The following is a 23,499-nucleotide window of genomic DNA, read 5'->3' as shown; positions in this document are numbered from 1 at the left end:
TTTTATTAAGTCAGTATTTAGTATCTCCATTAATGTTTTTGGCAGACCACGTGCTATTACCTTTTTTAACCAAATTTCATTTGCCTACAGTGTGTATACACCTTAGAAACAAAATCAAATTTCATTTTCCCCTAGAGTTAACAATTTCTTTTTTTAAAACACTTTTAAGTTTTCTTTATTACCCATTGCTAATTTTTCCCACAGCTTCCAACAGCTGTTATTTCACTTGTCCACATGCTTGCGCCTCTTTTTTTCAAGATACCTATCAGGACTCTGCTTTTCCTGAAGTCACTCTAGCCCGTCCTAACTTGTTGCTCTCCAAGCTCGCTGTACACCTCTGATCCTGGCACTTGCATTGGCCATCATCTGGGGAACCGCCTTCAACTCTCTCTAGTGTTAGATCTGCTCTTTCCAGATTCCATGGCTTCCTCTTTTGCTAGAATTAACTCCTCATTTTAGAGTAACTACCTAAAACTTAGAGAATGGGAAGGAAATGTTTTTAGACCTCACTTGCTTGAAAGTGACACCGTATTGTTCTCTCAACTTCTTTATAATTTGTTTATGGATAAACCGTGAGGGTTGAAAATCATTTTCATCACAGTTTTCAAGATATTCCTCCTTCAGATGGCTGTTGAAAATCCGATGTTATTCTTAGTCCCAATAATTTGTAAGTTACCTGTTTGTTTTCTTTTGTGGAGACTTTTAGAATTTTCTCATGATCTTGGTGATCTGAATTTCATGAGGCAATACTTTGGTCTGAGTGTATCTTACTTGCTATTATCTTATTTTTCTTTTAGCTAATTATCCAGGTCTCTTGAAAGTCACTTTCAATCTGGAGATTCATAGGCTTCATTCATGGACATCGTCTTGTATTATTTTGGTATGAATTTTTCTTCCCATTTTCTTTTACTTTCGTATACTTTCGTTTGGGATCATTTATTATTTAAACATTAAAACTACTGTGTACCAAAAACCATACAACCTAGGAATAAACCTAACAAAAGAGGTGAAAAATCTGGACACTGAAAACTATAGAAAGCTTATGAAAGAAATTGAAGAAGACACACACACAAAAAAGGAAAAATATTCCATGCTCATGGATTGGAAGAACAAATATTATTAAAATGTTGATACTATGCAAAGCAATCTACACATTCAATGCAATCTCTATCAAAATAACACTAGCATTCTTCACAGACCTAGAACAATCAATCCTAAAATTTGTATGGAACCAGAAAAGACCCCAAATAGCCAAAGCAATCTTGAAAAAGAAAACAAAAGATAGAGGCATCACAGTCCCAGACTTAAGATGTATTACAAAGCTGTAATCATCACAACAGTGTGGTATTGGCACAAAACCAGACACTCAGATCAATGGAACAGAATAGAGAACCCAGAAATGGACCCACAAATACATGTGGCCAACTAATCTTTGACAAAGCAGGAAAGAATATCCAATGGAATAAAGACAGTCTCTTCAGCAAGTGGTGCTGGGAAAACTGGACAGCAACATGCAGAAAAATGAACCTGGACCACTTTCTTACACCATACAAAAATAAACTCAAATGGATGAAAAACCTAAATGTAAGACAGGAAGCCATCAAAATCCCAGAGGAGAAAGCAGACAAAAACCTATTTGACCTCAACCACAGCAACTTCTTACTCCATATGTCTCCAGAGGCAAGGGAAACAAAAGCAAAAATGAACTATTGGGACCTCATCAAAATAAAAGCTTCTGCACACCAAAGGAAACAATCAGCAAACCAAAGGAATGGGAGAAGATATTTGCAAATGACATATCAGATAAAGGGTTAGTATCCAAAATCTATGAAGAACTTATCAAACTCAACACCCAAAAAACAAATAATCTACTGAAGAAATGGGCAAAAGACATGAACAGACATTTCTCCAAAGAAGACATCCAGATGGCTAAAAGACACATGAAAAAATGCTCAACATCAGTCATCATCAGGCAAACACAAATTAAAACCACAATGAGATACGATCTCACACCAGTCAGAATGGCTAACGTTAACAACTCAAGCAACAACAGATGTTGGCGAGGATGCAGAGAAAGAGGATCTCTTTTGCACTGCTGGTGGGAATGCAAACTGGTGCAACCACTCTGGAAAACAGTATGGAAGTTCCTCAAAAAATTAAAAATAGAACTACCTTATGACCCAGCAATTGCACTACTAGGTATTTATCCAAGGGATACAGGTGCGCTGTTTCAAAGGGGCACATGGACCCCAATATTTACAGTAGTGCTATCAACAAGAGCCAAAGTATGGAAAGAGCCCAAATGTCCATCAATGGATGAATGGATAAAGAAGTGGTATATATATATATATATATATATATATATATATATATATGGACTATATGGATGGAACTAGAGGGTATTATGCTAAGCAAAATTAGTTAGAGAAAGACAGATATCACATGACTTCACTCATATGAGGACTTTCAGACACAAAAAGATGAACACAGGGAAGGGAAGCAAAAATAATATAAAAACAAGGAGGGGGACAAAACATAGGAGAGTTAAATGCAAAGCACCAACTGAGAGTTGCTGGAGGAGTTGTGGGTGGGGGGATGAGCTAAATGGGTCAGGGATAATAAGGAAGACATTTGTTGGGATGTATAGAGTACCTTATGTAGAGTACCTTATGTATAGTACCTTTCATTTCCTCTGGAGGTGGCATCAGGGTGGGCATATGCTGCATGGAGTAAGGGGGGTACCTAGACGACTGTCTAATCCTAATTTGTATCTTAACCCAATTCATTAGTTTTTAGTCTCCATTACTCCTCATCACTCAGGCTATATAACAAAATACCACAGACTGAGTGGCTTATTAACAGCAGAAATGTATTGCTCACAGTTCCGGAGGCTGGGCACCAGCATGGGTTCTGGAGGCCGAGTACCAGCATGGTTGGATTCTGGTAACAGTCCTCTTCCAGATTGCAGGATGCAGGTTGCAGACTTCTCATTGTATCCTCACATGGTGGAAGAGACAAAGGAGTTTTCTAGGGCCTTTTTCATAAGGGCACTAATCCCATTCATTACAGTTTCACCCTCATGATTTGATCACCTCCCAGAGGCCCTGCCTCCTAATACCATGACCTTGGGGGTTAGGATTTCAACAGATGAATTTGGGGAGTGGGGACACAGACATTCAGACCATAATACCCCTCCTCTGATTAATTGTTACCTCTAATGCCTGAGCCTTTCCACTGTTTGACAAATGAATAGGTTTGCACTTTGTTACCTCCCTTTGCTTGCTTTTAAGATTCATCCTCCCCTACACTATTAAATGTTTCTTCCATGCACTTGCTATATTTCCCCAATTTTTATCTTTCTAGTCCACTGCTGTTTTCTCTCCCATTCTCATTATCTTGTATTGTATAAATCAGTACCTTTTTTATTCCTTCCTGTAATTTTGCTGGAAATTTGGGAGAAAGTGGAGAGATGAACACATTTGTTCAATCAGCCATGTTTACCTGACAGGTTTCAGTGAATTTTAAAGTGCATCTACAATGCTAGTCATAGGGGAGTATATCAAGCAGTAAAGGATTTGGTGTCTGCCCTAAAAATTGTAAGAATTCAATTGCATTTTGAGGTAATAGTTCAGCAATAGCCACAAGGCAGTAAAAATTAATGGTATAGACAAGAAGTAATGTGGTCATTTAGATGAAGGATTAAGTGATACGTGACCTTGATCTTGATCAACAGAATACCCTTCTCCTGAGTATTTAAGAAGAAGAGAGATTGTGTCACAGGCTAAGGGAACTTAAGAGCTACATGTCTTAAAGATTATACCAAGTTGTGATGGAATAAGAAGTCCAAATTCCAGTACATGTTTTACACTGATGGTGAAAGTCTATTTGCTCTGTTGATCTACTCCTAAAGTTCCTTCTCCTACTCATCAGCATACATAACTCCTGAAATGCTCTAATTGATTTACTGTAATAACTGGTTTACATTTTTCATGCAGACAGCATCTGAAATTATAATAATTTTAGCTAGTCCCTGCCTATTCTTATCTGAAATGTTCTGTTAACACTTGCTCATTCCGCTCTACAGTGTCTTATATTTTCCTTAATCTTCTGTATACAAAATAACATAATAGGTGTATTTCTGATGGCTTTCTCCCCATTCTCCCAAAATCCCAATAAAAATCACATAAACCTATTGAATTGGTACGTATGGATACGTGTGTTTCCCTAAACCAGGAAAGATATGCTTGTAGCTGTATTTGAGGAGGTAAAAAAAAAAAAAAAAGCCAGGAGATGCTATAGTTTGATTTTACAAAATAAAAGCATGAACAATCTTTGTAATAGTTTCAGTTTTTGAAGTTTTAGGACTTTACAAAAACTTCCAGAATTTCAATAACAGCTTTCTAATATTTTATAGTCCTGCCAAGTTAAACAGCATCAGTTGTGAGATTTATCTGCAAGAGCACATGACTAATGACCTTTAAGGCAACTCGCCTCGTATGTCAACTAGAAAAAAACATGAGCTATAACTATTGAGATTAGTTGCTTTTCTTATTTTGCCCACTTATGTAACTCAATATGTGGCATAATAGATGTAACATAAGTGCATGGAGGTGTTTTTAAGGACAGTTTTTCTCCAAAAAATGTCATTTTTGAAACTAATTATTAAGAAATTTCCAGTTTTTGGCATTTTAATCTAAAATATGTCAGTGTTTCTCAAAGTAATTGGGTCGAATTTTTCTACAAATGTGTATATTGGCTTATGTTAATCTTGGCTGAACAAACTGTTACCGTGAGATTGCACTTAAAACAACTGGTGGGATTTGTGAAAAATACATTTCAACCACTAATAATTTGCCTTAATATTACACATTTCTTCAAGCAACTCAAACGAATTTATAAGACATTTGTTTTTGTTCTAAATGTCTTATGATATTTTACAAATGCCAGACATTCCTTTTATTACAGAGAATTTTTACTCTTCCCATAAGGAATGATTATACAGGAATATATAAGGAATAAAATGTTACAGATAAGAAAACAGAAATATATATGGAGGTTTTATTCGCCATTCAGAAGGCTTTGTTCTAAAACAGCTAGCAACAATACTGACATTAAGTTCTGTGCTTATGATCCATGGTTATCACCAAAAGTAGGCTAGTGTCGAGGTTAACCACAGTCTACAGCATGAAAACAGAAAGAGTCTGGTATCCAGGTCATTTACTTTCAGACTTTAGTCACACGGGCCTGAGGTTAAATACTGGTCTGCTACCTCTAAGCAGTTCTACCGGAGGCAAATTCCTTCACTTCTTCATTTGTTGACAGGAGTAAAGGCACCAGATCATGGCAAGTAACAAATGGAGACTATTATTAACTTCTACAACCGAAGTAGCAGTCAGTGGGTCAGGACTTGCTAGTCCCTGGTCAAAAAGCCAGGAACCTGCCTGTCTTTAAGGGGTACATTTAGGTGAAGAGACATTTTGACAGACTTCTTCAGGAGAAACCTAGCCAGTATTTTGGAATTGTGTCTGATAGGTTATCTTGTTTTCTTTTATTCTGTATATTAAAAAATGGCGTCTTTGGCCCTCCCCCTCCAGGGCGCCGCCCAGGGTCGTTCATTCTGCGCCAGCCCTGCCAGACACCTGGGTTCTCCTTCAGCTGTTCGCCAACGGGGCCAGCATGTCGGGTCCTGCCGCGGAGACCATCTAGGTCCTCCATCTAGGTCTGCCCCATCACGCGGCCGGATGGTGTCAGTGTGGCTGGCAGTGTCCACAGTGGAACCATCCTGAGGTGAGGGAGGAGACAGGGACCATTGTCAGCACCCGGGACTGTAACAGCCGCGTGGCCTCCCTGGCCCGGATGGAGCGCACCGACTTCCTGTCGCCCTTGTGCATCCGCGAGGTGGTGCACTTCTGCGCAGGTATCACCTCCACCTCCAAGCATTCCATGAAAGTCCAGGTCAACGTGATGTCTGAAAACATCCTCACAGGTACTGAAAAGCTGACCAACAAGGCCACCCTGTGGTACGTGCCCCTGTCACTGAAGAACGTGCACAAGGTCCTGGAGGTCCTGGAGGTGCCTCCAGTCATGTATCCCTGACTGGAGCAGGAGTAGGAGGGCCGGAAGCGGTACAAGACCCAGAAGCTGGAGCGCACGCAGACCAAGTAGAGGAAGGGAGATGTCGTCCAGCCTGTCCTGAACCCAGAGCCGGACACGGTCAGCTACAGCCAGTCCAGCTTGATCCACCCGGTGGGGCCTTCCGACTGCACCCTGCACGGCTTTATGCATGGAGATGTCACCATGAAGCTCGTGGACGAGATGGCCAGGATTGTGGCCACACATCACTGCAAGACCAACATAGTCACTGCGTCTGTGGACGCCATTAACTTACACGACAAGCTCAGAAAAGAGTGCATTATTACCATCTCTGGGCACATGACATTCACGAGCAACAGGTCCGTGAAAATCTAGGTGTTGGTGGACGCCAACCCCGTGGTTGACAACTCGCAGAAGCACTACCGGGCTGCCAGTGCCTTCTTCACCTACATGTGCCTGAGCCAGGAGAACAAGTCACTGCTGGTACCCCAGCTCGTGCCCGAGACCAGGGACGAGAAGAAGCGTTTTGAGCAAGGCAAAGGGCAGTACCTGCAGATGAAGGCAAAACGACAGGGCCCGGCAGAGCCCCAGCCCTAGGCGCCCGGTCCCAAGTCAGGTCTGCCGTGGCCCCAGTGTCTAGTCACTTCAAATTTACCCCCTTGGCCAAAAACCCAAACCACATTGTGAGCTGGTGTTGTGTGAAACGTTCGTCTTGCAGTGTTAACCTGTGCTCTCTCCTGAAAACCTGCACACCAAAGCTTCATTTATACCACTCCAGTGTCGTCCCTCCCGCTGGAGAGACTCCCGAGGGAATGCTTGCGTGCATGCTGCACGATGTGTACAGAATCCAGCATCACCAATAAACCTGCTGTTTGGCTGGGGGGAACAAATGGCTGTTTGCATTGTTATTAAAAATACGGAGCTAATAATAAATCGTAACAAACCTTCAAACTTGTTTTACTTCAAGTAACAAGTTTTCTGCCTTTCTGAGGATGCGCATCATGTAAAAAATGTTAAGCATCTTGGACATGATATACCTCTATGGTAGCATTTTTAAGCCATATTATGTACTTTCATGCCTTCTTAAATAGAGCACATGAAATATAATTTAAAATCTTTTTGGAGGTTGCATTTGGCTCGCACTCTTACACCCACTGCAATACATTTAACTCCACAGAGACAGCAATGGGGCAAGTGAGAGCCAGACCAGCACTAGGTGACTCTGTGCCTCCCTAAGGAAAATAATTTAACATGGGCAAAGGAGATCCTAAGAAGCCAACAGGAAAAATGTCATCATATGCATTCTTTGTGCAAACTTGCCCAGAGGAGCACGAGAAGAAGCACCCAGATGCTCCAGTCGGCTTCTGAGAGTTTTTTGAGAAGTGCTCAGAGAGGTGCAAGACCATGTCTGCTAAAGAGAAAGGAAAATTTGAAGACATGGCAAAGGCGGACAAAGCCCATTATGAAAGAGAAATGAAAACTTATATCCCCCCTAAAGGGGAAACAAAAAAGAAGTTTAATGATCCCATTGCCCCCAAGAGGTTTCCTTCAGCCTTTTTCTTGTTTTGTTCTGAGTATTGCCCCCAAATCAAAGGAGAACACTCTGGCCTATCCATTGGTGATGTTGCAAAGAAACTGGGAAAGATGTGGAATAACTCTGCCGCAGATGATGAGCAGCCTTATGAAAAGAAGGCTAAGGATATTGCTGCATACTGAGCTAAAGAAAAGCCTGATGCGGCTACAAAGGGAGTCGTCAAGCCAAAAAAAGCAAAAAAAAAGAAGGAAAAGGAGGAGGACCAGGAAGATGAAGACGATGATGGTGAATAAGTTGGTTCTAGAGCAGTTTTTTTTTTCTTGTCTATAAAGCATTTAACCCCCCTGTGCACAGCTCCTTTTAAAGAAAAAAAAATTAAAATGTAAGGCTATGTAAGATTTGTTTTTAAGTTGTACCGTGTCTTTTTTTTTTTTTTTTTTTTTGTATAGCTAACACACTGTGGAATGTGTCTTTAGATAGCCCTGTCCTGGTAGTATTGTCAAAAGTCACTAACCTTGCCTGGTACAGTATGCAGGTTGTAAATTGGCATGGAAATTTAAAGCAGGCTCTTGTTAGTGCACAGCACAAATTAGTTATATATGGGGATGGTAGTTTTTTCATCTTCAGTTGTCTCTGATGCAACTTATGTGAAATAATTATTGTTCTGTTAACTGAATACTACTCTGTAATGGCAAAAAAAAAAGTTGCAGCTGTTTTGTTGACATTCTGAATGCTTCTAAGTAAATACAATTTTTAATTAAAAATAAAATAAAATATTTTTAATGATCTATGGTCTTCTCTGAGTAATGGATCATGCTCTATTCATTCTTTCAATAAGCATTTTTTGAGTACCTCGATGAGAGGAAAACTCCTTTTCTTGATGAACTTACTCTATGATATGAGAGATAGACAAGAGAATTAAAACTTATAAAGCACCTTTATAATAACTATGCTATAGTTATAGATAGCCACAAGGTATTGTAAGAGCTCAGAAATGGAGCACCTAATTCAAAGCCAGCATGTGTGCTTTGGGAGAGGGGATGGGAGAAGTTTCCCCAAAACAGGTGATTTCTAAAGATAAAGAGAAGTTAGCCAGCTAGAGAAAAGGGAAGAGCATGGAGAATTTTAAGAACTCAAAGAAGTTGTTTTGTCATTACACTGGGTTAAGGTGGCAGAACTGTAAGACATTTAATGATGGAGAGGTAGACATAAACCAGATAATAAGAATTTTGAATGCCAAGATTAAGAGTTTGACATTTATTATGAAGGTTATTTGGAGCCATTGGAGATTTTAAGTTTAAGTGGCTATGTAATTAGCAGAGAAAATAGACATGAGGACAAGAAATATTGGGGCACCTGGGTGGCTCAGTCAGTTAGGCACCTGACTTTGGCTCAGGTCATGATCTCATGGTTCGAGAGTTCAAGCCCCACATCAGGATGTCTGCTGTCAATGCAGGGCCTGCTTCATATCCTTTATCATCTTGCTCTCTTCCCCTCCCTTGCTTATACTCTCTCTCTCTCTCTCTCTCTCTCTCTCTCTCTCTTTATCTTTATCTCTATCTCTCAAAAATAAACATTAAAAAAAGAAATATTACCACAGGTATAGATGGACATGTCATAGTTTAAAAACAAATCAATTTGTTAAAAAAAAACACAACAGTCATTAATGCGTATGCACCTATTAACATAGGTTCAAAATACACAAAGCAAAAACTGAATGAAATAGAAATAGAGTAGAGAATGAGATCCTTAAAATTTCTCCTTAAGTCTTTGATAGAACAAATAGTTGGAAAGAAAATAAGCATGTGCAAGATTTAAACAGTAGTTACCAACTTAAATTAATTGATTTTATAAAACACTGCATCCAACAATGGGAAAATATACATTCTTTACAAATCCACATAGAAAGTTCACCAAGACAGAGCATATGCTGGACCTGTAGCCTGCTAGTTTTTGAGGATGCTGGCAGAAGACCTAACACTCCAGGATCAGAGAAAGGACCTTATTACTCATGGCAATAGTTATAGCCAGATTATCAGCATTAGTGTCAGTTCACTGAGCACCAGTTCCCACAGAATGACACAAAAAGTGTCAGATGATAACTGAACACACAGTAGAGTCCAGTACAGGAGAGGAATCCCGACTTTAGGGAACCCAAATATTTTAATATTAGACAGTGAGCCTGCCTGACCTTTGCCTACGAGGGAAACATGATCTTTATTATATTTATAATAATAGGCAATAAACAAGCCTTCCTTTATTCTGGAGGGAGACATTATTTCTGTTTTTTAAGACTATTTTCTATATAAATATCTTTGAAAAAGTAATCCAGAGCAAAGATCATTAGTACCTCTGCTCACAAGACATGAGAATTTACAAGAGATCTACAGAGATGTGTTTTTTAACAATAGTATTGGCATAAAGAAAGGCAAATAAATTAATGTAATAGAATATGCCATCAATAGAGATACACACGTTTGAGCAACTGCTTTCCATAAAGGTACCAAACAATTCAGTGGGGGCAGAAAAGTCTTCCAACAGATCTGGGTAACTATATGAAAAAAATAAATGGACCTTTTCACCTATGTCACACAATACACAATGATTAATTGGAGATGGATTTCTGATCTAAATGTAAAAGCTAAACTTCCAATGAAAATATATGAGAAATTCTTCATGACTATCAAGTAAGCAACAATTTCTCAGGACACAGAAAGCACCAGCCATACAAGAAATTTTGGTGATTGGACTTCATAATTAAAACTTTCTGTTCATCCAAAGACACTATTTAAGAAAATGATTAAGCAGAACATAGATTGAGAAAATATTTTCAACAAATATATCTGATAAAGGACTTGTATGAACAGAAAAGCTAGGTTGCACATAGATAAGGAAATTTGAGAGGGGTACATTGGAAGGACAAGGGGCAAGAGAGAAGAGAGTACTGTATGAATGCTTGAAGCTTTGAGTCACCAGGTGTAGACTGGATAGGAGAAAAAAGTAAGAAAGTGGACTTTATATAATAGAAGACAATTAAGCAGTTATTGGGCTAAAGTTTTTGGACTCTATTTGTAAAAGCAAATATAGATGCAAGAAGAAAAAGAAGTAGAGGAAAAGAAGACAATAACAAAACAAAGCACACCTTAGAATTTAACATCTCAGATATACAGCAGATCTGGGAAACAATGAGATGATATAGATCCACTACCAAGGCACAAGTCAGCCCCTGACAAGGGGCTGCTGAAAAGTAGCAAAGTAATAATGAGGTAGGAATATTGAATGGATGATGTCAAGCACTGACAAAGAACCAACGAGCCAGGTACCAAAGCTTTCTATGATTGTGCAATCATCAGAAATTCAGCAGTTGAGGATTAGTAGAGAAGAGTGAGGGTAGCTAGTTGATAATAGCAATAATGGATACTTATTATATAGTATGCATAGTTAGGCATTTTCATATTGAGTTTTCACAATACCCCTATGATAGTATTCCCTCATCCTCATTCACAGATGATCAAAATCATTCACAGATGATTAAACTGAAACCACAGAACCTAAGTAATTCATCCCAGGTTATAGAATTTGTCAATGGCAGGGCTGGATTCAAAACTGTGTCTGTTTGACTACAGAGTTAGTGTCCTTTATACCATATCATGCTAATAGCTAGATAGCCTAGGCTCTAAGTGAGAAGGAATGTGAAGGAGTGGTGGTGCTGGTTATAAGGAGGTTAGACGGTCAAAAATGTGGACAATCCACTTCTAACCCATAGGAGACCAGAGTCAGACCATACTACCTACCACTGAAAGGTCTGAAGAGACCTTCTATCCTCAAAGAAGAGCAAAGTATTGTTAACTAGGTTGATGAAATGTTCTTTAAAGACGTTGGGTGTGTAAGGGAGATTTTTGTGATTCATAGGGCATACAATAGACCATTTAAGGAGCTGTTATTCCAAACCTAAACTGAAATTTTTGAAAAATTAGGTCTTTTATGTATAGATTTTTTAAAATTCTTTTCCCTTTGTCTTCAAGGTTATAGTTCCTACTTCTCACGGTTGCTGATGTCTTTGAATGGAGAAGCAACTCTCCCTTCTCCTAATGTGATTCTTCTAACCTTGAAGATGGTCATAAACCTGATAGCCAAGCTTATTAAAATCATATATAAAACTTAATAATATTATGTCCTACATAAGAGCAAATTGACTTTGAAGGAGGACCTGGGAGACCTTCCACATGAGGAATGAGAACTTTTGTTCTTGTGATCTATTTTGGTTTTATTTTTGGTTTCAAGCTATGTTCTGAAGGGTTAAGGTTGCTGGTTAACTAAATGCCAGATAGGTAATGTGTTACTGAACATTAGCAGTATAATAAAACTACTAAATGCAATTTATTTAAACATTATTTAACCAACCTTAGTAAGTAGTAAACTAATGATATTTAGCCAAACATTTTCAATTCTGAGGCCTTCTTTTTGGTCCCTATATTTGTTCATTATTTGGAGGGCAAACTAAAATATCTTTCAGAATCCAAAATCTAAATCTAAATTCAAACAAAGTTAATTTCTTTGGGGGAACTACTGACAATGTCATTAGATCTTTGAGTTGAGCTTGGAGGTATTTTTTACACTGTATTGAAAATGGTGGTATCATAATTTATAACAAGAGAATACACTCAGAATGAGGTCTAAGAAGGAATATAGGAGATTTATTAAACTTTAGGTCCACATATCTTGTGGCAATTTCTGAAGAACCTAACTACATTCTAATTTTCTAAAGTATTTTTTTTCTCCATAACACAGACCATCATTAGACCATGTTAGTTACAGAATGAAAAGTCTACTGGTCTAAACTAATGTCTTTGGGAAAGCTTATAGGAGACATATTTCTGTGATATTTAGATTTTCTATAATGAACATGTATAACTCATGCTCAGAAAAAAAAAAGCTCAATAAAAATGCAAAAAAAGAGACCTAAGAAAAACTGTAAGCAGAATTTGCTAGATGTTCGAAATACACTGGAATAAAATTGAATTCTCCCAATTCAGAAAGTGTGTAGCAAACTAATTCTTGAAGCAAACAGTCTTTGTCACAGGGCTAGCTCTAAACTACTACATGGGCCCCCAGCAAATCGATCCAAGTGCCTGCTACATTCTTCCACAAATTAATACAGTAAAAAGAAGATCCAGGACCATCTTAAAAAGAAAAAAAACCAAAATGGCATTAAAAAGAACTTCCGTGTCCTCAGGAGGACATGAAAAAGACAAAATCCCACCCACTTTTGTTTTGCAAAAGCTTATATCTGAAGATAGGAAGACAGATAGAAGGAACCCATGCCATGGGCTTTTCTCTCTTTTATCCCTCTTACTGTTTACTGGAATACTGACATATCCTCAGATTCCTACACTACAGCTCTAACATAGGTAGCAATTGCCTTTATTTTTAGGATCATCATCACCTACAAACAAAAGAAATGTTATAACTGGCTTATATTATCTTTTTTTTCAGCTCCTCCAGAATATGAAGAGAATTGAGATGAGATTAAGGCTTTTTTTTTCTACTTTTCATATTACAGGCATATGTTATAGTTTCTAAACAAACCAAATTGTTAAATTATTTTAACTCATTATTTAGGTAGAAAACAGTTGTTGTTTTTAGGTATTTGTTGCCTTTTTAAGAAAAATTATATCTGTACACATTCGAGGTAATCGTGAATTCCAAGTTTGATTCAGTCATCAACATATTTGAAATTTTGAGGAACAGTATGAGTAAATGGTACTTTTTTGTCTCTTCTGAATATGTGTTGTATTTAAATTTGAAGTTTAAATCTTGAGCAATTCATGTGTGAAGTGATGGAAATTATATTGTAATCAACATATTTGAGGCTGTGTTTCTTAATTGTGCAATTATGTTCACATGCAGAATATAGAGGGCCTTCCAAGAAGTAAATTTGACCTTGGAAAATGAATTGTATCTTCAACTATTCTATAGCTTCCTGTGAATGTTTACAGAACTCATAGAAGAATTCCTAGAGAATGTGCTGGAGAATCTAGGGAAATATTGTTTTTAAAAACTAACCTTACCATTTAACATCATCGATGTTGCATTGATTTTCCTAGCAGAAGTTTCATAAAGCCAAATTGCCTGTACATGTTTTCCAGCGTGTGATAGTTGAAAAAAATTATTCCACTGGGAACAATGGTAAGTGAATTTTCCTCTAATTCACCCTGGCTATAGCCACTTAGTCTGGCTGCGCTGGCATGAACAGTGGTGCAAGGACCAACAGGTGGATCCAAAATCAAACCACAACAGCCACAGCAACGAGCAGGAACAGGCACAGGACTCCCAATATTAGATCCTTCCCCTCATGTGGGCAGAACAAATAACCACTCACAAAGTTTGATTTGGGATTCTAGAATGTCACAGTTTATGATAGCACTGAGGACCAAGGACAGTCCTGCACCTCGTAGTCACCTGCACCACTTGAGCCACTCTTTGGGAAGGCTCTCACTGCTCTGTGGCTGCCAACAATGGAGCCATGGAAAATCTCACTCATTCTTCTAAGATCAAAGTGTTGAGCCAGGTGTAAGACAAGAAAGATTGAAAAGGTAGACTGTCAAGTACATGCTTTCTCAACCCTTTTACAACCCATGTCAAAGTCCTATTTGAGCTTCATTTTTATCATCTCAAGGCACATGTCTTCATATTCTTCCAGTGGTGGGTTTATGCTTTGATGTGAGGCCTTCAGGGCCAGGGAGGCGTGTTGGCTTTCTCAGTGTTCCTGTTCCATCCCTCAGGTTTCATCAGTCTCTGCGTGCCTGTGCCTCCAAGAGCATTTCTCTCTAAGCTCTTTCTTACCTCTCTGTCAGCAGTAGACTATTGCTGCTTATTATTTGATGCTAGGCTCCCGCTGGAGACTGGAGGTGGTTCTTGATTCTCCTAGTCCAGCCCCAGGGTCAGGCAGAGTCTGTGCACCTGGACCTTGAGGTGGGACCTTTCCCTGTTCCTGCCTCTGTCCCCATGACAACCAGACATCTCCTTATTTCTGAGGATCCAAGGACAGCTCTCTTTGGTCTTCTGCCCTGACCAGTCTTTCTTGTGAGCATCCAGGGTAAGGTCATGGAAAAGAGTGTGCAAATCAGCGAGAACTTCCCTTGTGAATGGGCCTTTCAGTTGTTCTAAACTGCCATCATAGCCCACCCTTAGCCCATGGGAATTTGTTGACGTTTTAACTAATTTCTTCTCACCTGCTTACACAAAGTCCATGTCTTCATCCCAGGCTCTGCTAAAGGTGAAGGAGTTTGTGTGTCCTATCTCTCCTTGGAAGGGTTTGTTGCTCTTTGAGATTCAGTTCAGGGCAGCCAGCTGCCTTGCAACTTCAGTTGTCTGAAGTTTAAATTTAAGAAAAGATATACTTTGTAAGACTGTCCGGGTTATTCTTGTTGTTAGTATGGGGGGGGGGTGACATTTTGTATGGTTTTCTATGTCCTAAACAAAAGTGGAAACTCCAGTTTCTCATTATTGCCTAAACCAAAAAAAAATCCTTAAAACCTTCTTAAATTAAAAAAAAAAAGTAATAGTCTCAGTGAGTAGAAAGAAAATGAGGACCAACAGTGCCTTTACCTACAGCAGTTCTTCTGGCTTTCTCCTCCAAGGGTTGGGTGGGGGGAGAGATTATTATTTTAGGCCAGATAATCTGGCTGGTGAGCTAGGAGAGATGGGTATAGAAAATGTTCCCTGACGCTTTCCATACTCAGGGCTGTAGATCTCAGGGTCCTTATCTCTCAGTGTTATGGACTGAATGTTTTTGTCCCCCTGAAATTCATGTGTTGAAGCTCTAACCTCAATGTGATAGTATTTACAAAGGGGTCCTTTGGGAGGTAATTGGGGTTAGATGGGGTCTTATAGGTAGGGCTCTGACGATGGGATTAGCACTGTTATAAGAAGAAATGCCAGAGGGCTTGCTCCCTCCACTTCAAGCACACAACGAAGAGGTCCTACGAGTGCACAGCAAGATGGCAACCACCTGCAACCCAAGAGAAAAGGATTTAGAATGAAACCTACCTCACCAGCACCTTGATCTTACATTTTCCAACCCACAACTGGGAGAAATAAATGTCTTTTGTTTAAACTACAGAGTCTATCATATTTTGTTATAATATTCTGAGCTGAATCATCTAGTATTGAGCTTTCAAGAATCATCTGAGAGAAAGTCCATTGAAAACTATTATGGTTTGGCACTAGAGTGTGGAAATCTCTAATCTACAGAGATTTTAGTGATGGGGTGGCTTTTGGCATAACACCCACATAGGCTTATGTGGGTGAACCAGACCATCTAAAAGGGCTGCAAAGGATGGACCTTTGTGGCTTGAAGATCCAAAGTCACTCTTGTGGGATGGTCAACAAAGAGAGCAGAAATATCTTCAAAAGGCCCTGATTAAAATTACACTTCTATTTTCCCAGATAGAGTACCCTAGTAGGGACTTCTCTTTCCTGTGTCTCTCTTTTGCATACCTGAAGGCCTTTTTTTTGTAAAACTGATTCATTCACTCATTTAGCAAATTTTTATTAAATGCCAGGCACTGTCCTGGGATGTCAGAACACAAAACAGACAAAAATCCTCACCTATAGAGTAGAGTTTTCATTCTAGCAATGGAGTCAGAAGTAAACAACGTATATGATAAATTAGTACATGAGATAGAATAAGGAAATTTGTAGATGTTACAGAACAAAAGAAAAAGTAAATGGAGTTAGAAGTGGTGGGGGTAGTAAGTTACAATTTTAAGTATGGTAGTCAACGATTGCTGCTCCAGTGTAAAGGTGACATTTGAGCAAAGACTTGAAGGAGGTAAGGGAGTGAACCATGCAGATAACTGGGGAAGGTCTGTTTCTGGCAGAGGGAACAGCGGGCAGAACCGCCCTGGGTAGGAACAAGCTCAATGTGTTCCAAGAATAGTACGAAGGCCAGCAAAGGGGAGAGCAGTAGGAGTGGACGTTAGAGAGGCAAGGGACAGACGTGGCAGATCATGTAAGTATAAGGAGCGAGGCTTATCTAGGCATATTTCTAATCCCCATGCTGAATTGCCTTTCTCTTGGTGAATGATCCCTCTCTTATTGTATCTAGTTTTTTAAAAGAAGAAGACCCTTATAATGTTCCTCCTGGGAGTCACGAGACAGAGATCAACTTGGGAGAGACAGGCAGTAGTTCAGTTCCCCATTAGTAACACAGTAGTTACTAGAATGATTGTTACCCAATAACTGAAGCAGTTCCCGGTCTAGAGACCTTGAAATAAAGGCTTATCATTAAATTGAATTGCTAATTTTGTAAAAATACATTACTATCATAAACAAAGAAATACAGATGATCGGGACACTTGGGTGACTCAGTCGATTAAGCGTCCGACTTCAGCTCAGGTCATGATCTCATGCACGGGTCATGGGTTTGAGCCCCCGTCGGGCTCTGTTCTAACAGCTCAGAGCCTGGAGCCTGCTTCGGATCTGTGACTCCCTTTCTCTCTGCCCCTCTCCTGCTCATGCTCTGTCTCTCTCTCTCTCTCTCTCAAAAATAAGTAAACATTAAAAAAAAGTTTTTTAAATAATAAAACAAAGAAATACAGATGATTAATAAGCAAAATGATAAAGAAAATTCAATCTTATTAGTAATCACTCACATGGAATTTTCTATTATCAACAAAGATGACTTCTATATAATCTAGTTTGATATACAAGTTTTATACTACAATCTAACGCTGTCAAAGGTAGAATGGGAATGGGAATAGAATGGGAAATTCACATAGATGACAACTTTACTGGAGAACACTTTGGCGGCTCCCTTTACTGCTGTCTTCTTCATCAGTTTTCTGGATGAACCAGCACTCACCATTCTCTCTACAAAGCACATTGACTAGTTCCTTCTGCACACTGAATGCTTGAGCCCAGAGGGCTCTCAAATTCACCTAAGCAGTGCTGCTTTTTCAATGTTTAGTATTTGGTTTAAAATCAAAGGGACTTATCACCAAGAATTAGTTATGTTTTTCCTACACTTACATCAGTTCTATTCATTATTATAATTGTTATTTAATTAACATGATATAATCTGTAAATGGAAAGCGATTTGTTTTTTCAGTGGAAACCAAGTGCATTACAAAGACTCAATGAATATAAATTTTTGAAAATGAAAAAGAAAATTGCTGTCAAATTAGATGTGGTGAGTCAAATACAAAAGAAAATTGTAAAAATCTTGAAGAGCTGCTTTTCAGGTGCTTAAGTTCTCTCTCCATTGTAAGCAAAGTGTAACTATAATCATAAGTGACTTATTCATTATAGTTACGATTTATGAAAGAAAAATGATTCAGAAATCCAGTAATTAGAATGTCCTAAAAACAGAAAACAATACAAGCAAATATTCAAACCTTTGGCCCAACCTTAAGATATTGACAAGTGAAGGTACATAAAGCATAAAAAAAAAAAAAAAGAAAAAGAAAGAAAGAAAGAAAGAAAGAAAGAAAAGAAAAGAGGTGGGTGAGATATGTATGTATCATTTAAAATTTTTCCTGTTTTAAACAACTTCTTTCAGTTACCCTATCACTTATATTGGGCAAAAGGGCTTCTAAAGTATATGTCAAAAATGTTACCAAAAAAAAAAAAATCTTAAAGCCACATGGTCACATTACCAGTCTAATAATGAGAAAGCATCAGACAAATGCAAACTGTCTATAAGATAGCTATCTGGTATTTTTCAAAAGTGTCATGGTCATGAAAAACAATTTGGAAAAGATTAAAATGCAACATAATTGTGTGGGTTGGAATCTGGAATAGAAAAAAAGACATTAATGCTGTACCTCGATTTAATATTTACCAATGTTAACTTGGTCATAGTAAATGTACCAGAGTTATGTAAGAGGGTAGCATCAGAGGAAGCTGGCCGAAGAGGACATAAGAACATTTTGTACTACCTTTGCAACTCTTCTGTAAATCTAAAATTATTCAAATTAAAAACAAATTAAGGGTGTGGGTAAAATACCCTTTACCCAGCTTCAGAAATTCTGCTGATAATTTGTTCTAAGGAAATAACTTAAGATGTAGGCAAAGATCTAGCCATAAGATGTTAGTACGGAATAACATGTACAAAATAGATGACTGATTGAGTATAATTAAGCATTGCAATCGGTGGCATATTCTACAGTTTCTAAAATGATATTTTACAAGTATTTTCAATGACGTGGTGTAGGAGTGCTGAAAATACTGACTTCATCTTTGGCCCTCCAGCTTGTTCAAGTTTGCTCAGTTACCTCTCATGGAGCTACATGTTCTGGTTCCCTCGAGGTTAATATATACTTCAGAAATGCCCACCAAAGCCAGGATGGGAAGAGGCTTGTTTTGACCTCCTATGAATCTGTTAGAGACAGCATGAGCTTTTCCTTCTTGACGGACAGGTGGTGCCACAAGATCTAATTAAAAATTAGCTGTCAATTAGGTCCCTGCAAGCCCTTTTAGGGGCATGGGAACGCTTTGGTCTCACTACGATCCCCTTCTGCATGTTCCCTCACTCTGTAAAATCTGTGGACGAAGGTCTGGATTTTGCCGAGAATAACTATGTGGCTGCCATGGAGCATCCTCTGTCTGATTCCCCCCTGTAGTAAAATACTCTGAATAAAACTCTGTGTAAACCGTATGGAGTGGCCTGCTTTGTTTCTTGGTCTCAAAGAGCTCTCTTGGTTTGGGGGATACTTTACTGTTTCTCCTCCACCCCTAACATATGGAAAATATTTATAAAATTCTATTAAGTGAAAAAAGGGTATTTAAAAATAGGTTGTTGAGTATGAACCCATTTGTATGTATGATTATATATACATTCCCATAGAAACACGCAGACACACACAGGAAAATCTTTGGAAGGCCAAAGATGTGTACAGGGGTGATCACTAGATTTTGGAATCATTCCTGCTTCATTTTCCCTTAATTTTAACATATAATACATTTTAGGATCTATGTCAAATAAACTTTTTTTTTCCTTTCTTTATTCCTTTTTTTTAATTCCCAGCAAAGAAGTGGAACTTTCTAATTTTTTTCTGCTCTTTTTCTTCCTCTCTCTTCCTCCCTCCTTCTCTTTCTTTATCCCTCCATCTCCCTTCTCTTGCCTTTCCTTCCTTCCTTTCCTTCTTTCCTTTCTTCTTTCTCTTTCAAGAGAAGCTACTGCTATTATAGGTAATCTTTGAAATTGCTTGAGGGAACCATATTTGCATAAGATTAGTGGCTTCCTAAGATATAACAATATAGGAGCTCAAAACACTTTACCCCAAGAGTCAAGATTATTGAAATTTGTTAGAATAGACTAGGATAACCCCAACAGAAGCCCAGTGACAAGAAAAGTCAAAAAAAAAAAAAAGCCACAGAAATAAAGTCACCATGAGAGCAGAAAAAGCTAGAACCAAGTGGCATGGCAGATAGAAGGGAGGTTCTGTGCATGAATCTAAAAAGCTAGAATATGAGGACCTCAGGGTAATTTTACTATGGAACACCATTGTCCTAGTAGAGCACTGAGGAAGGTGGTGGGGAGAAAGACCATTCTTTGAAATCCTGAAGAGTCAATCACCAGACAATGATCTGCACTGGCTGATGCAAAAGCTACTGGATCTTAAAGTCAATTCTAATCATCATTCTCTTGGACATTAGCCATTCTAAATGATTACGGGACTTCTGGTTCCCTCCAGCTTTGGCTGCAACACCAGCTATAAGGTAGTGGCCCTGTATTGGAGGAGGTAGTGACTTTTTTAATGAGCAACCAACATCTGCTGGCCGTTGTGAGGTCTGTCAGCTCAAGGGGTAGAGTTGCCAGGCTAAAATGCAAGATGACCAGTTAAATTTGAATTTCAGGTAAACAATGAATAATATTTTAGTATAAATGTGTCCCAAATATTGCATGGGACCTACTCAGACTAAAAAAATGTATCATTTATCTGAAATTCATGTTTAATTGGAAATCCTGTATTTATCTGGCAATTCTATCAAGGAAATGAGTCCAATCCCCATTCTTACAAGATAAGCATACGTTACTTCTCATTCTTCCAACTCAAAATGTTACCAAATAAAATATTATTGTGGGAGACATTTGTGTAAGACCTCATAGCAGCTTTAATGCCTTAGCAGGTAACTATTCCAAAGAGAAAAGATGGCCCAAAGACAGCTGACCTCAGACACTCATCTAATAAGAGTGGTCCTATCACCCTTGAGCTAGAAATCTATAGATTAGATTTAAAGACATTTCAGCCATAAGAATTGTTTCAGGCATTGCTTAATTGCAAGAAATATAAAGACAATAAAGCTGGCAACATGACAAGAACAAGCAGAACTGGCCCTTGGAATATGAAAAGGCACTTGGGAGGAGATGAGCGTCAGAGAAAAAGAGATTGATTTCTTGCTAAACTGCTTATCTAAGTGAGTAAAGTCAAATACACTATTTGGAAATGTGGTTCACTACCTGGGGCAGTTACCCACATCTCAGCTGGAAATCGGGCCACCCCAATTACATCTACAGCGATCATTAATGATGATTAATCATTAATAATGGCTGTCATTAATAATGACTATTAAGAAACAAAAGAAATAAGCTAAGCATTTGGAAGCCAGGCATTCAGGTAAGAAAAGAGAGAGAAAGATTGGTCACTGATGTCAGGGCAAGAAAATCTGGAATCCTGAACGCTGCGTTATGACCAATACCCTTTCTGAGAACACGGGAAGGCCTAATCCCAAGGCAGGAAGTACCTACCTCCTAATATTTCCTGCCAGAGCGGGAAGATGGACAAACTCAGGCTTTCCTGGCATTACATGTGATGACAAGGACATTATCATAAGTTACCTTTGAGTTCCTGATATCTAGGCCTTTGTTGGCATATAAATCCATCAAATTGTATGGAAAGAATAGATATTACAAGTAAAGTCCTAACATGAGATATAGGTTAAGCAAAGTTATTAAGCTTTCTTCACTAACAAAGGATACAGCCCTTTTGCACTAGTCCACTTTGCAACCATGATTTCATTTGCAATACAATGAATAACTAAGTAGTTAATAAATGCTTTTTGATGGGAATTGGAATAGGAATGTTTTGAATGGTAATAAAAGGACCAGAAGGAGACTTGAAGGGAAAGTTGACTGCCACCCAAATAGACACCAATTTGACAGAAAAAGTCAGCTGGGCAAATATTTGACTTACTGTATTTGTTTCCATCTGTCCTTGTCCTAGAAAGTTTTAAGAGGGCTTAGCTGGGCAAATGCATTCTTGCTTGGTGGCCCAGCAAGGAACACACATGATGGAAACATTATCCCTTTCGAGTTGTGCCAGTTTTTTTTCAGCGAGGGTATATTCCTTTTGGAATGGGTAAATCAAATTAAACAATTACCAAGTCTTCACTTTACATTCCATCTGCAAATATGTTCTTCATATTTGTTCTTTGGTACATATTTGCTAGGAAATATTAAAAAGACTTTGCACCAACTAGCAGATTATTGAAATTAATTGACTCAAGTATTTCTCAGGGCCTACTATGTGTAAGGACCTTTGCTTTGTGTTTAAAAACATTTTAATGGAATCCAGAAATCCTTCTGCCAGGCAACTACCTAAGGATGCCCATAGGTATTGTCCATAGTAGCAGAAACTGGAAGTAACCCCAAAGCTCATCACTAATACAATGGATAAATAAATTGTGCAATATTCATACAATGAAATATTTATTACTTATCAATGAAATGATTGAACTCAGCCTACACTCACCAACATGAATGAATTTATCTTGACATAATCCCAGACAAATTCATGAAATGTAGTTCCCTTTGTGTAAAATTTAAGATTTGGGGAAACTAAGCAACACAATAATGCTTAAGGAGATATCTAGGTGGCAAAACTACAAAGGAAAGCAAGAGGAATAAAAATTTAGTGTAGAAGTTACTTCTGGGAGAGAGCATAAGGAATACTTTAGGTAAGGTGCCTCCAACCTGCTGGCAATGTCCTGTCTCCAACACTGGGTGGTGACTACAGAGATTTTTTTTTTACTATTATTTTAACTTCACAGGTAGGTCTTATATACTTTATGTATGTATCATATGTTTCAAAAATTATTTTAACAACAGAGGTTTAAAAAAATAATTGAAAAGGAAAACACCAGCTGTTATTTTTTTCTGGTTGGATATCTCAGAAATACCAAAACTGTAAAACAAATTTTAATTAGCTACTTTACTTAAAAAGACCTTTCTCTATGGGTCTCTTGGATGGCTCAGTTGGTTGGGAGTCTGACTTCAGCTCAAGTCATGATCTCACAGTTGGTGGTGTAGAGCTCCATGTCAGGCTCTGAGCCTGCTTCAGATTCTGTATCTCTCTCTCTCTCTCTCTCTCTCTCTGCCCCTCCCCCTCTTTTACTCTGTCTCTCTCTCAAAAATAAACAGACATTAAAATTTTTTTTAAAAAGACCTTTCTCTAACTTTTTAAGTATTCAGATGTTGATGTACAGTGGGTAATTTAGATGATCACCAGTGTGCAGGAAATGTGGAGAAACGGGGAGTGTATCTCTAAAGAAAATCCATTCTCCATCTTTGGCCTTAAAATGGTCACATTTTGTTAAATAAGAAACCTGTGTTTCTGTTCAGTATCAATTTGAAAGAAGACGATGAATTAACTGAGATGACGGCCACTATACATGACAATAGTGTCTATGAGCTGCGAGTAATCAACTGAATGTCAAACAAAATTAAGCCTCAGAACTGACTAGATAAGTCAGTGACCCCAATATACAGATGATGAGACTGATCTAGAGATAGCCAGTATTAAAATTATAATATTAAATATTTGTAAACATTTTATTAGAGCCCTTAATTCAGAGCCTGATTATTC

The 23,499-nt window shown here is 38.4% G+C and overlaps 2 pseudogenes; both read left to right on the top strand.

Annotated features, from left to right (window-relative positions):
• LOC124527235 (cytosolic acyl coenzyme A thioester hydrolase-like) overlaps positions 1-6,690 on the top strand; it is a 28,550-nt pseudogene extending 21,860 nt beyond the window's left edge.
• Positions 6,691-7,344: 654 nt separating this feature from the next.
• On the top strand, positions 7,345-23,343 carry LOC124527234 (high mobility group protein B1-like; annotated as a pseudogene).
• Positions 23,344-23,499: the final 156 nt, after the last annotated feature.

Source organism: Lynx rufus, unplaced genomic scaffold (assembly GCF_022079265.1).
Source record: "Lynx rufus isolate CCGP_SWC_20201006 ecotype Redwood Valley unplaced genomic scaffold, mLynRuf1.p SCAF_5, whole genome shotgun sequence".
Lineage (NCBI taxonomy): Eukaryota > Metazoa > Chordata > Mammalia > Carnivora > Felidae > Lynx > Lynx rufus.
This window is presented reverse-complemented; position numbering and strand designations above follow the sequence as displayed.